This window comes from Oryctolagus cuniculus, chromosome 5 (assembly GCF_051225735.1).
Source record: "Oryctolagus cuniculus isolate XC-2025 breed Fujian yellow rabbit chromosome 5, ASM5122573v1, whole genome shotgun sequence".
In the NCBI taxonomy this organism is placed as follows: Eukaryota; Metazoa; Chordata; class Mammalia; order Lagomorpha; family Leporidae; genus Oryctolagus; species Oryctolagus cuniculus.
The window spans coordinates 63,425,540-63,438,948 of NC_142871.1; the positions used below are offsets into that span (position 1 = coordinate 63,425,540).

At 47.8% G+C, this 13,409-nt stretch overlaps 1 pseudogene; it reads right to left on the reverse strand.

Annotated features, from left to right (window-relative positions):
- Positions 1 to 11,784: 11,784 nt before the first annotated feature.
- On the reverse strand, positions 11,785 to 12,474 carry LOC103349918 (N-acetylglucosamine-6-sulfatase pseudogene; annotated as a pseudogene).
- Between the last annotated feature and the right edge of the window lie 935 nt (positions 12,475 to 13,409).

Sequence of the window (13,409 nt, forward strand, 5' to 3'; positions counted from 1 at the left end):
TTCAAGATAATGTAGAATTTTATATTAATGATATAAACATTTTTTTTTAAATTTTTGACAGGTAGAGTGGACAGTGAGAGAGAGACAGAAAGGTCTTCCTTTTTGCTGTTGGTTCACTCTCCAATGGCCACCGCGGCTGGCGCATCGCGCTGATCCGAAGCCAGGAGCCAGGTGCTTCTCCTGGTCTCCCATGCAGGTGCAGGGCCCAAGCACTTGGGCCATCCTCCACTGCACTCCCGGGCCATACATTATTTGTTTTTAATAAAGAATGAAATTTTTGTGAGCCTGTTTGTATTTTATTTTGACTTATTTTTTTATGTTCATTATTATTTCATTAGACTAGTTCACACCAGTCCATAAGTATAAGGGTACTTTCAAAAGTGCATGGAGGAGTAGGATTTTTGGCCCAACAATTAAACTGCTTGTATCCCATATTAGAGTGCCTAGGTCTGATGCCCGCCTCCAGCTTCCGACTTCAGCTTCCTGCTAATGTTGACCCTGGGAGGCAGAAGTAATTGGGCTCCCGCCATCCACGTGGGAAACCCGGGTGTGCTCCCCGCTCTCATCTTCAGCCGAGACCACTCGGACCATTGTTGACATCTGGGGAGTGAACTCTGGGGAGCTCTTGTTCTCTGCCCATCTGTCTCTCAAATAAATTTGAAGCACACAGAAAATGGAATGAGAAGATAAGCCTATTTGTGTGCAAAAAATTTTGAAATCCATGCATATGAGGTGTCACTAAAACTTTCATGAAGGGCCGGCGCTGTGGCATAGTAGGCTAAGCCTTTGCCTGCAGTGCCAGCATCCCATGTGGGCGCCAGTTCGTGTCCTGGCTGCTCCTCTTCTGATCCAGCTCTCTGCTTATATCCTGGGAAAGCAGTAGAAGATGGCCCAAGTCCTTGGGCCCCTGTACCCACGTGGGAGACCTGGAAGAAGCTCCTGGCTCCTGGCTTTGGATTGGCCCAGCTCCAGCCACTGAGGCCATTAGAGAAATGAACCAGCGGATGGAAGACCTTTCTCTCTGTCTCTCCCTCTCACTGCCTGTAATTCTATCTCTCAAATAAATAAAATAAAATAAGAGTTTAAGAAAAATGTATGTTATGGAAAAACAACGCATGGATTTCAATATTTTCTTTGCACCCAAATAAGTTATCTTTTCATTCCATTTCCCACACACTTTTTGAAGTACCCCCCTAGATAGCAAGGAAAAACTTCCCCAAGGGGCTCCTAGGACAGCCGAGGCTTCTCAGGCCTGATTCACCCGCTGACATGGGAGGCAGCTGTCATCAGGCAACCAGCACAGAAACTTAACAGGAGCCCAGGGTTCCCCCGGAGCTCACTCCTTTTCATACTGGCCTATTCCACTCCATGACCACAAGGTGGCAGCACTGCACAGGGAAGGAAGCTGAGATTTGCTCAGAGGCTCCAGTGAGTGTCCACCCTGGTCCTTCCGGGACACTCTCTCCACAAGGCTCTCCTTCCTGGTCAGGAATCAGCAACAAGAGGCCCTCCCTTCCGTGGAGGCAGAGACAATTAAAATTAATGACAGTGGTGGTCAAAGCCTCTCAAACGATCTGTCACAGCTGTAATTCTTTGCAAGTTTCTTGCCCTTGTGGCATGGCTCTCACTGTACTCTGGGGGTCAGGTTTGCTCCTGGTGTTCAGTCCAGTCCCGACCCTGACCTGCCAGTTCCCTACTCAGAAGTCTCCATCTAGCTGCTCCTGCTTAGCAACAACCATGACCAAAGATGACACATGACCAAAGGCCACACATGACCAAAGGCTCCCAAAGGACAAGGAAAGGAAAACTCTCCCGGCCAGCGTTCTCTGCAGCTGAGGGAGGCCAGTAGGGAAGCCCTGGAGGCAGCTCTTGGGGAAGCTGGGGGTGCAACCTGCAGAGCCTTCTCTCACTCCCTGCCCTTGGCTTACTTAACACGGAATAGACTCTGCAGATAGGCTTGAACCTTGCTACTTGTCCTGCCTCAAAAAAAAAAAAAAAAAAACAAAAAAACAAACAAACAAAAAACCTCCCCCACCCCCAGCACAGATCCAAACTGGGTAGCCCTCCTCTGTGTCCATGAAGTCTCTGAGCCAACACAAGAAGACTCCCCCTACAAAAACTCACCCCAAGTAGCCTCCCTCACCGAGGTGCAGGGATCTCTTCTCTGAGCTTACGCTTTCCAATAGCTGGACATGAGCTCCAAAAATCCAGATTCCACTACTAGTTTCTCTCATTATAGTTGGCCAAATAGTATAAGTAATATCCTACTTTTATAAGTAGTGCCCTACTTACGAAAGGTCTAAGGGAGAAGAAATCCTGACATAGATGTTATGTTTTAGCTGTCCAATCTGAAGGTAGATTTGGCCACTGGAACGCTTAAACCTGGAAAGAAAGGAGAAAGCTCCATGAGAAGTGTGTGTGTGGGTTGGGGGGGGGGCGGTCATCTGGGAATTATCACGCTGTGGGTCAGGTATGGAGCTAGTGAGCAAAGCTGAGAGACTGCATTCAGCATTACTTTGTGCTGTAGACCTGTACCACCTAAAACCCCACCCCCTTCCATGCTGATCCATCAGGGCTGCAGGCTGGGCACAGCCACCTCCCCATCATGCATCACTTCGGTTCATGCAAGAGACGTCATGATGACCACGTACATGCCGAGGCTCCACGTGGAGACACCATGACACCTTCCTAGAGATCGCCACCCGTATGGAAGCCCCGCCCAAACTCCACTCCATTTGTATATTCATGAGTGCAACAGCCCTCTACCCGATAAAGGGAAAACCCAAACTTGGGTAAGGAACGCAGCCACTCTCCTCGTGGAGAGAGGTTATCTACATCTACGTCTGAATGTGTACTAACCTTTAAATATCCTGCTTTCCTTCCTGCACTCTATCTGTGTCTCTGCTTTGAATTCTCACTCCAGGACAGGAACTTGGAGCAAACCCAAGAACTTGGAGCAAACTCTGCCCCCACTCCCCCAACAATCAGACATCACTAAGGGACACATGCGCAGAGCCCCCATGGTATAGGAGGTTTGGAGCTATGCACAGGTATGTACACACCTGAATGTGCACACACACAGCACTGCCCTCCTCACCCCCACTTCTTAACAGCTGGAAGGTAGATCGGACCAGGAGCAAACCCTGATACCAGTCCCTGCTTTTCCACTGATCCGCGGCAGGCTTTGGGGAAGTCACTTCATCTTTCCAGACCCCGGGGAGTTGGACTAGACAAGACCCACACTCCCACAACCCGAGCCGCGCCCATTTCAACAGCCCGGGGTCTATGGCTCAGCAGTAGAGCAGGGCCTTTCTGACCAGTCTCTCTCTTCATGATTTTGAGGGTGTTTGAGCTGGTCTCTGTGGGGCGAGAGCAATTACAAGAGCTTATACTAGGGATCTTCAAAAAGTTCTTGGGAAATGCCTATTAGGAAAAAAACAATGCATGGATTTCAACCATTTTTGCACCAGACTAAACTTATCTTTTAATTTTATTTTCCACCAACTTCTTGAAGTTCTCGCACAGCACTGAGACCAAGATGATGACTCACTTCGGGGGTCTCTCTGTCTCTCTTAAGAATCTAAGTGGGAGAGGACTGAAGACCAGAATGGAGTTGATTTTCTTAGGCAAGTTACCAGGAAAAAGAATTTCCCTCCTACCATGTGGATCGCTGTGAAAGAGCTATTATCCCACTCTGGGGATTTAAAGTGCCATCACATACGCTGAGTAAGAACAGATCCTGCCTTCTCATCTCCCCTGAAGAACTGTAATTCATTTTAGTGCCCAATGAAATTGCACAGGTCCCCATTCCTCCTGTCATAAAAAACTCATTTTTAAAAATCAAATTGTTTTTATCCTTGAACTCTTCCAATACTGATTCCTATGAACCCACCTATGAGTAGCTCCTAATTTATTATTAACCTATTCATGGATGTAATAAAAAATACTGAACAATGAAGCTATTAAAATAAGAAGTCTTTCAGTAAAATCCCGCAGGGAATGGAGGACTGAAGAAGTTGATCTGACAGTAAGTCTGCTGCCACAGTTTCAGGCTAACAGGTTTGGCAACAACATTTTGTTAGCAGCAGTTAATCAGTGAATCCCATTACTTAATAAGGTTATCACTTTTAGCAAAAGCTGCAAATTACCATTCCTTTCTCTCTGGGCTGAAGATAACATCCTTAAAATTTTGCATCTACAAGTAGTATCTTGCCAGCAGAAACCAGGGAACAGAAGCACACAGAAAATGCCGTTGGTGTGCCATTCAGGCTGAGTTTGTAACCCCCAAATGTGAGAGTCGCATTAGCCTGCCCTCAGCCTGGTCCCCTATGGCTTGGTGCTGGATTGGAAAGGGTACCCTTCTGGTAGAAAAATTGCCTTTTCATCACCAGCTTCAGGAGACCCCTCTTCTGTCCACCAAGGAGAAATTCAGAGGCTTGTAAAAGGCTGACTTCAGTCACCACCAACCAACCCCAGGTCCCTGTGCTCGTCAGCTTGGAGGATGCCTCATCAGACCGTTTTCGCCAAGAGCCTATACACAGTCACCCATCCTGTTCCTTTGCAGGGCCTATCAGAGGACTCTGGTGCTAAGCGGTCTCGATGGTGCCACTGTCCCACGTGGTGTAACCACGTGGAGGAAAGCGTGGACAGGAAACGCTGCAGGAGCCCCTTGTGTTGGGGGTGGGGGAAGCTACTCCCTCGGTGAAGAACACAGGACAGGGGGTGCTCGGGAGAAGAGCCACGGCGCCTTTGCAGGCGGGCACCCCCGGCAAGGGGACTGGGCCTCGCGCCCATCTCCATCGTCTTCCCAGTTCAGCTGTCGCTGGGTTCCAGTTTTCTTCTAAAAACTTGCAGAGGGGACGGGTCTGAGGTTGCGTCCCGCTGGGCGTACACACGGAGTCCACACCTCCCTCCGGGGCCGACCCCATTTCCCTCGCACGCCCCCACCCTCCACGCTTCCTGCAGCCCCTGGCCCCTCTTCTCTCAGCGGCCCGCAGCTCCTGGCGGGAGGGGCCTGTGTTTTCTGGCTGAACCACTCTCTGTCCACTCCCAGGGGAACTCGGCATCCGACCTCGCCTCGGCCCTCCGAGCACGTTTCTTGGCGTTTTTGGAGTCCTCGTGCCTGCCTCCCCACCCGCACCCCGGTGAGAACAGCACAGCTTCCCACGTACATTTTCCACCAGAAAGCTCACCGCCAGGGGCCTTGGTGACTTGTGAAAATTCCTTCCAAACCCGTCTCCGGGAAGCTGGAAGGCGGCTGAAAGATTTCTTCATTAAAAGGAGACCCGTTCCCAGTCAAAGTTCGGGAAACAACCCCTGTGCGCTTCGTGCTGTCTGCATCGTGCTAAGACGCCGGGCCCCAGGGACAGGGAGGTCCAGACCCGGCCTACGACGCACAGTGCGGCCCAGCAGGGAGGTGGGCGTGGGGCGCCCCGCGCTGCAGCCTCGGATTCCCGCCCTGCGCACACTGCGGCTGGTGACCCGCCCTTCCCCGAGGGCGCCGACGATTTCTGAGAGGAAAAGCCCGTGGAGGCTCTGGATGGACTTCTAAGGCGTTAGGCTCCTGATGTTTGACTCTGCCGTTGGGCAGTGTGCCCTAAGGAGGCACAGACAGGCGGACGGAGAGAGCGGGGCCTGCCGCAAAGGCCCGGGGCAGGGCCTCAGGAGACTCCGGGCCGGGCACCACGGCCCCCTCAAGACCTCTGGCACCTGAAGAGAAAGGTGGACGCAGGGCACCCCGAGCAAACTGGGCCCACGGAAGGAGCCTCTGCCTGCTCTGAGAGGGCCTGATTCTCCTTTGCGTGGCTCTGAGGGCAAAGAGGGGAAACCCAGCCCCGCTGTGTTTGGGTCCTGAAAGGAGCGGCCTAGGCAGTGGGCCGCCATCCCAGCACTTCAGGCCTGGTGACCCGCTGAGGACAGTGCAACAGGCCACTTGGCCTCAGCTTCTCCACTCGGCCCAACAAAGTCCCTGAGTTCAAAGTTCACCTGGCTTGGTTTCCTGTGAGAGGCACACTCCAGAGAGCAAGAAGCCGATCTGCACTTTTCTCCCTGTGTTCTGACAGGTCACAGGCCAGGGAAGGCGGGGCCTGGGCTCCTACGTATACCCCCTTCACTTGGAGCTGCTTGTGTCTGTCTCATTCGATTGTGTTGGAAGAAAAATTACCTTGAAAGCCGCTGGTTTCACGGAGCCTTTTCAGATGTATAGTTCTGTCTTTCCAATAATCTTCTGTCTCCTGCAAGGAGTACCCCGGTTTTGAGCAGTCATTATCATCATCATTGTCACCTTCATTACTGGTTAAATTTGGATTATGATTTAGAGAGTCCAGGCAAAGTGAGTATAGAATGATCCAGAAGCTCCTGCACCACTCAGAGTGGGCCCACCTCAGGGTGTGCATAATTCCGGCCTCTCTATTCCCCAGCAGCAGGAAGGGTCTTCAGGCAGACCTAAGCTCCATGACAGCCCTCTGAGGAACCTCAAAAAATCTGTTTCTTATTTATCACCTCTACAAAAGATCATAAGATTCCCTGAGGTGAGTGGCCCAGCAGCAGCCCAGGTGCCAGATTGGGTTTCCTCTGTTCTCCGTGGAAGGCCTGGTGACCTTGTCTGTCCCCCACAAAGAAGTGGCTTCTCTCTGAACAATCAGATGTAGGAAGGGCAGCCAATGTAGAAGGAAAAGAATAGTGAGTCCTGCTATTGGTATTCCAGCAAATTCAATATATGTATAACAGTGAGGAGCTCCCAGTCACTACAAAGCTGGCCCTACCACAGAGAATCCTGGAAGAAGGGACTTTGCAGCCTGGGGACCAGTGTTGAGGTCCCGTCCTTGCCTCTTCCAAGCACCATGACTGTGAGCAAGTGACAGCCTCTCTTTGGTTCTGCTTGTTCACCCAAAACATGACCATCACCATGAATAGTGGCTTGGATAGTGAGGATGAAGGAAGATAATAAACAGAATCCCTCACCTGTCTCCTCTTTTCTGCAACTCTCAGCCACAGAGGGATCACCAGCTCCAGAGGGCTGGGCCAGTGAGATGACCAGCACTCTCTCTGTCCTGTGATTAGGGAGTAGACAAGTTCCCAGAAAGGACGGGAGAAGATATCAGGAGGGGGCTAAGCAGGGCTTCCCTTTCTGGATGAAGATTCAGGCCATTTCCCCCTCTTGGATGGGTCCTTACTTGGTTACCCAGCTAACCTCCAGCCCAGATTCACCCACCCTGAAGGAAGCAGGATAGGGTAGGCCACACTGCAGCCAATTGCATGTAGAACTAGATAGGACAAAGAAAGAAAAGTGATCTAGTCTCATGAAGTGGGGACATAGAGTATGCATTTAGAGTTGAACACAGCCCTCAGGACCTGGAGTCACTATGATACTGTGACCAAAATTATATTATTCTTTTGTAATCCACTTGCTATGTCCTGTCTCATGCATAGGATCTTGCAGTAATCTGTGTAGTTATGAATATAGCAGGAAGGGCAAACACAAGAATTGGGTATCAGATTACTAGGATTTGATTCCTGACCCTGCCATTTCCTAGCTGTGAGTCTCTGGCAGCTTACTCCATGTCATTTTATCCTCATCTGTAAAATGGGGGTGTTAGTAGTACACCTGTCACAAAGGATTGTCACAAAGGACATTTAATGAGGTCATGTGTGCCCCATACCTGTCATATTGTAAGACTTGTATTAGGATAAGTAATGCAAGCCACTGGAACAACAACCCAAAATACCAGGGGCTTACCAAGGCTTTTGTCTCATTCTGCCACAGCCCAATATGGGACCCAGCCTCTTTCCATCTTGTGATGTCACTCTCCTCGCCATGTGTCCTCTGCAGTTGCCACAGAAGGAAAGAGCGACAAAAGGGATTGTGTGGCGGGGGGAGGGGGTGGATTTTGTCAGGCCTGAAACCTGTGTCTATTGCTTAGCCTGCATTGACCCAAACCCAATCTAATTGCAAGGAAAGCTGAAAAATATAATTGTCTTTGGGTATGCAGGCAGAAATAAAAGGGGTTGGTGAGCAACTAGCTATCTCTTCCACTGCACACACTACGTTTGTGCTAATAATGATGCTCCTATGATTATTATTTACAGAGATGACAAGGAGGGCACGGTCAAACACAACTTCAAACGAGGAGACTCAAGGTTAAACAGAAGACACATTGTTCATATTCTCCACTCTGTTCACTTTTTGATGTTGTTTTTGTTTTAAAGATTTTTTATTTATTTATTTGAGAGGTAGAGTTATAGACAGTGAGAGGGAGAGACAGAGAGAAAGGTCTTCCGTCCACTGGTTTACTCCCCAAATGGCCGCAACAGCCAGACTTGTGCCGATCCGAAGCCAGGAGTCAGGAGCCTCCTCCCAGTCTCCCACATGGGTGCAGGGGCCCAAGGACTTGTGGGACATCTTCCACCACTTTCCCAGGCCATAGCAGAGAGCTGGATGGGAAATGGAGCAGCCAGGACTAGAACCAGCGCCCATATGGGATGCCGGCGCTTCAGGCAGAGGATTAACCTACTGCGCCACAGCGCTTGCCCCTCTATTCACTTTTTGCCTGACCAGCCATACTGGAAACATTTGAACCATCTGCTTTGAGCCTTACCTCCATTAGAATTCCTACTCACCTTGTAGGAGAGGAGCTCCTGGCCATACAGCTCCTGGGGCTGTATAAAATACAAGTGACAACAGAACAAAGAGGAAACCTGGAGACTATGTGACTAAAGATAATCAACTCAAATCAATAACCATTGTATTCACTGATGACCCATTCAATGATCATCAGCGGATATGGGGGAGTTACCTAGGATCCCCATGACATTGAGATGGTTAGAAGTCCCTTTGGTGTCCTTTCTCCAGTATGATGTCAATATTGGATTCCCAAAAGACTTCCAGCAGGTTTGTTTGCCTTGGATATTTACAGAAAAATCCATTCAGATGCTGAAGATGTAACCAGACCTCTGTTCCAGGCAAGTACTGACTCTTAAGGACCATTCCTCAGGGTATGTGGACACTTATTTATTTTATTTATATGGCATGGGGGATGCACACAGCATGGAGTGGATCATTGCAGCTACTTTTACAAGCAATCTGCTATGGACATTGTTGCTTTATGCCTGTAAGCAGGCCCCTAGTCTACTTACAGAGGTGGCAACAGCAGCCACTTGGCTACAAAATAGTGAGACTAGCACAAGTGGTGCTTAGAGTTATGCCAGCTGAAAAGCAAGGAGAAGGTGTGGATCTTGGTGGTCCTAACCTAAGTACACTGCAGCATGTACAACTATTTTAGAGAGCAGTATAGAGATATCTAATAAAGATGGAGATGTGCTTATGCTACAACTCCCTTCCACCTCTAGAAATTCTCATAGGTGTTTAAAAGAGGAGGACAAATATATTGACATAATATTGTTTGAAGTAGAAAAACTTTGGAACAACCTAAAAGTCTATCAACACCAGGGATGGACAGATGAACAACTGAATACTGGTATACTCATTCAGTGGAATAACATGGGGTAGCTAAAAAGTGATACAGATGTATTGACATAAATAAATGTCAGAAATGCAGTGGTGAGTTCAGAAAAGAAAATCAAAGAAGGAGAGATAGTAATATGAATGACCTTCAAAAGAGTTCATGGAGATGCATATTATGAAAAAACTGCATAGTTTCAATTTTTTCACACCAAAATAAGCATTTTAATTACATTTTTCCTTAAACTTTTTGAGGTACCTTGTGTAAATTGTTTAGATGTTTTTAAAAGATTTGTTTATTTATTTGAAAGGTAAAGTTATATATATAGAGAAAGAGATCTTCCATCTGCTAGTTCACTCCCTAAATGGCTGCAACTGCTGGGGCTGGGCCAGGCAAAATTAGGAGACAGCTTCATCTGGGTTTCCCACATGGGTGGCTGGAGTCTTAGGCCATCTTCTGCTGCTTTTCCAGGTACATTAGCAGGTAACTGGATTAGAAGTGGAGCAGACAGAACTTAAACTTGTGCTCATATGGGATGCCAATGTTGCAGGAGGTAGCTTAATCTGCTGCATCAAAATGCCAGTGCCAATTGTTTAGATCTTGAAGAACATTAAAAAAATGAAAGCTCATTTTGTTTTAAGATGTACGCATGTGTACAAGACACAGAAAACACACATGGCAAAGTGTGATGGTTAACCATGTGTCAACTTGACTGGGCCACAGGATGCCCAGATTGAACATAAGCTCAGTGTGTGACTGTGAGGGTGTTTCTGGGTGAGATTAGCATTTGAATTTGTGGGCTCAATACAGTAAACTGCCCTTGCCAGTGTGCATGGGCATCATCCTGTCCAATGAGGGCCTGGATGGAACCAGAGGTGGGGAAGGACGGTTTGTCCCTTTTTGCTTTCTTACCACATATATTCATATTTCTGTATCCATCTCCTATTGATTCTGTTCTTTTAGAGAACCCTCACACAGAAAAACACTCTCTGTATAGAAGTTGTTTCCAGGACAAGGAAAAGGGATCATAGAGGAGTACAATTTTGTGATAGGGGCTGGTGCTGTGGCATAGCAGGTAAAGCCTCCGCCTGCAGGTCTGGCATCCCATATGGGCACCAGTTCAAGTCCTAGCTGCTCCACTTCCAATCCAACTCTCTACTATGGCCTGGGAATGCAGTGGGGGATGGCCCAAGTCCTTGGGCCCCTGTACATGCATGAGAAACCCAAAAGAAGCTCCTGGTTCCTGGCTTTGGATCAGCGCAGCTCCAGCCATTGCAGCCAATTGGGGAGTGAACCAGCTGATGGAAGACCTTTCTCTCTCTCTCTCTCTCTCTCTCTCTCTCTCTCTCTCTCTCTTTCTCTCTTAGCCTCTCTGTAACTCTGCCTTTCAAATAAAATAAATAAATCTTTAGGAAAAAAAACATTTATCATGCATCAATTTAGACACTTAACAAGCCTAAGTTCTGGTATAACGGGTTAAGCACCTGCAATGCCAGAATCCCACATGGGTGCCAGTTCAAGTCTCAGCTGCTCCACTTCCAACCCAGCTCCCTGCTAATATGCCTGGGAAGGCAGCAGAAGGTGATCCAAGTCCTTGGGCTTCTGCACCCATGTGGGAGACCAGGATGAAGCTCCTGGCTCCTGGCTTCAGCCTGGCCCAGCCCCTGCAGTTGCAACCATTTGGGGAGTGAACCAGTGGATGAAAGATACATATCTTCCTCTTTCTCCCTGTAACTCTGCCTTTCAAATAAATAATTTTTTAAAAATTTACTGGGTAGGCAGATAAACAGGGAGAGAGAACTCCCAACAGCTGGTTCAGTCCCCAGGTGCTCTCAGTAGGTGGAACAGACTGAAGCCGGAAGCCAGGAACTCACTCCAGGTCTTCCATGTGAGTGGCAGGAATGCAAATATTTGAATCATCTCCTGCTACCTCCCAGAATCTGCATCAGCAGGAAGCTGGAGTCAGGAGCTAGTGTTAGGACTTGAACCCAGGCACTGTGATTTGAGTCCTTTTTAAAAAAAGATTTATTTATTTATTTGAAAGGCAGAGTTACAGAGACAGGGAAAGACAGAGAGAGAGAGAGATCTTCCATCATCTGGCTCACTCCCCAAATGGCGACAATGATCCGAGCTGAGCTGGGCCAAAGCTAGGAGCCAGGAGGTTTATCCCAGTATCCCATGTGGATGCCGGAGCCCTAGTATTTGGGCCATCTTCTGCTGCTTCCCCAGGCATGGTCTTGAAGACTAGTTACAGATGCCTCCTACAATTGCTTCATCAGAAAGAAGTGTGCAGGGATCCAACTGCAGAGGCTGGGCATGGTCGCTACAGAGGATGTTTTGAAAACCTTTGAGTCCTGATGCTGCCATAATGGCTGAATATGAGATGAGGGTCAAACCTGTATCCAGGTGTGTGCAAGGTTGAATCAGCACAAGACCATAAGCGGTAGTTCATTTTTGCTGAAAGCTCTGGGTCTACGCTTTTAGCAATGTTAGTGATCTGATCGATCTGCGGTCAGATTATAGGCTTCAACAAATACCCCCTGGTCATCAATCTTGCAGTAATGAAGATTCCACACCACTGGCATGGTCCTCACACAGGTGTAGGTGTTGTTGTAGTCATCTTCACACACACAGAACTGAAAATACTGAGATACCCCAGGTCTCAGGGAGGCACATGTTGGGTAGGTGACGTTGTGGCCTTCTCCTTGAAATTCCACCAGGACCTCTGTTTGCCAGGTCAAATTGCTGGCCCCCATCAAAATGAACAATAAGTACATTCCATCCATCTGTGTCTTATTCAAGCTATAGCCAGCCATGTCCAAAATAAGAGGACCCAAGTCAATCTTGCTTATCTGATGTGGTTTGATCCCAGGCCCTCAAACCAACAGTGGAACTTGGATATCAAACTCATACAGCTGTCTTTTGCCTGTTGGCACTGAAAACTGTCCTGTGTGATAGCCATTGAGATATAAAAGATGTAGGTGCTGGTGAGCTCCCCAGTGAACTCCGATATCTTTCTCTCCCTCCCTCCCTCCCTCCCTCCCTCCCTCCCTCCCTCCCTCCTTCCTTCCCTCCCTCTGTCCCTCCCCCCCTCAGTTTTGTTTTGCTTTGTTTTTTATAGGACCAGTGACTAATGTACTAGCTTGTTTGCTTTTCACACTTAGACCCTTTCCAGCTCAAGATCTCCGAAGCAAGAAAAGGAGATTCGTCAACTCTGTTAACACAATTTAGTCTCTCAACAGCACTTTAACTGCACTAACTTGAGTGTCCTGTCCACCATTTGGATCAACTGTTCAGACCAGGAAATGACCTACATGTTCATAACCTTCCCTGTGATCATTAAAACATATTCCTTGTCTCTTAAGAATAATTCCTTGTATTTTAGGGGCAAAAGAAGAGTCAGTGATGGGCAAATTATAAGTAAATGTCACTCATAAACATATACACAACTATCCTAAACAAACCATTAGCAAACAGAATGCAGTAAAGCACTGAATTGCTGATATTTGACCATTTTTGACTGACAAAAATCCAGCAATCTTTGTTTACTTCAATCTAACAGAAAATTCTGTAACCAAGTTGGATTTGATTCTGAGATATAGAGTTTATTATTTCATATTATCACCTTAATAGATGGTTGAGTTAAAGTATACAACTTAGTAATTCAAAATTAATTTTTTTAAAAAATCTATTCATTTATTTGAAAGGCAGAGTTACAGAGAGGGAGAGGCAGAGAGAGAAAGAGAGATAGAGAGGTCTTCCATCTGCTGGTTCACTTCCCAAATGGCCACAATGGCTGGAGATGTGCAAATCCGAAGCCAGGATCTTCTTTCAGGTCTCCTATGTGGATGCAGGGGCCATCTTCTATTGCTTTCCCAGGCTATTGCAGAGAGCTGGATCAGAAATGGAGCAGCCGGGACTAGAACCGGTGCCCATGTGGGATTCTGA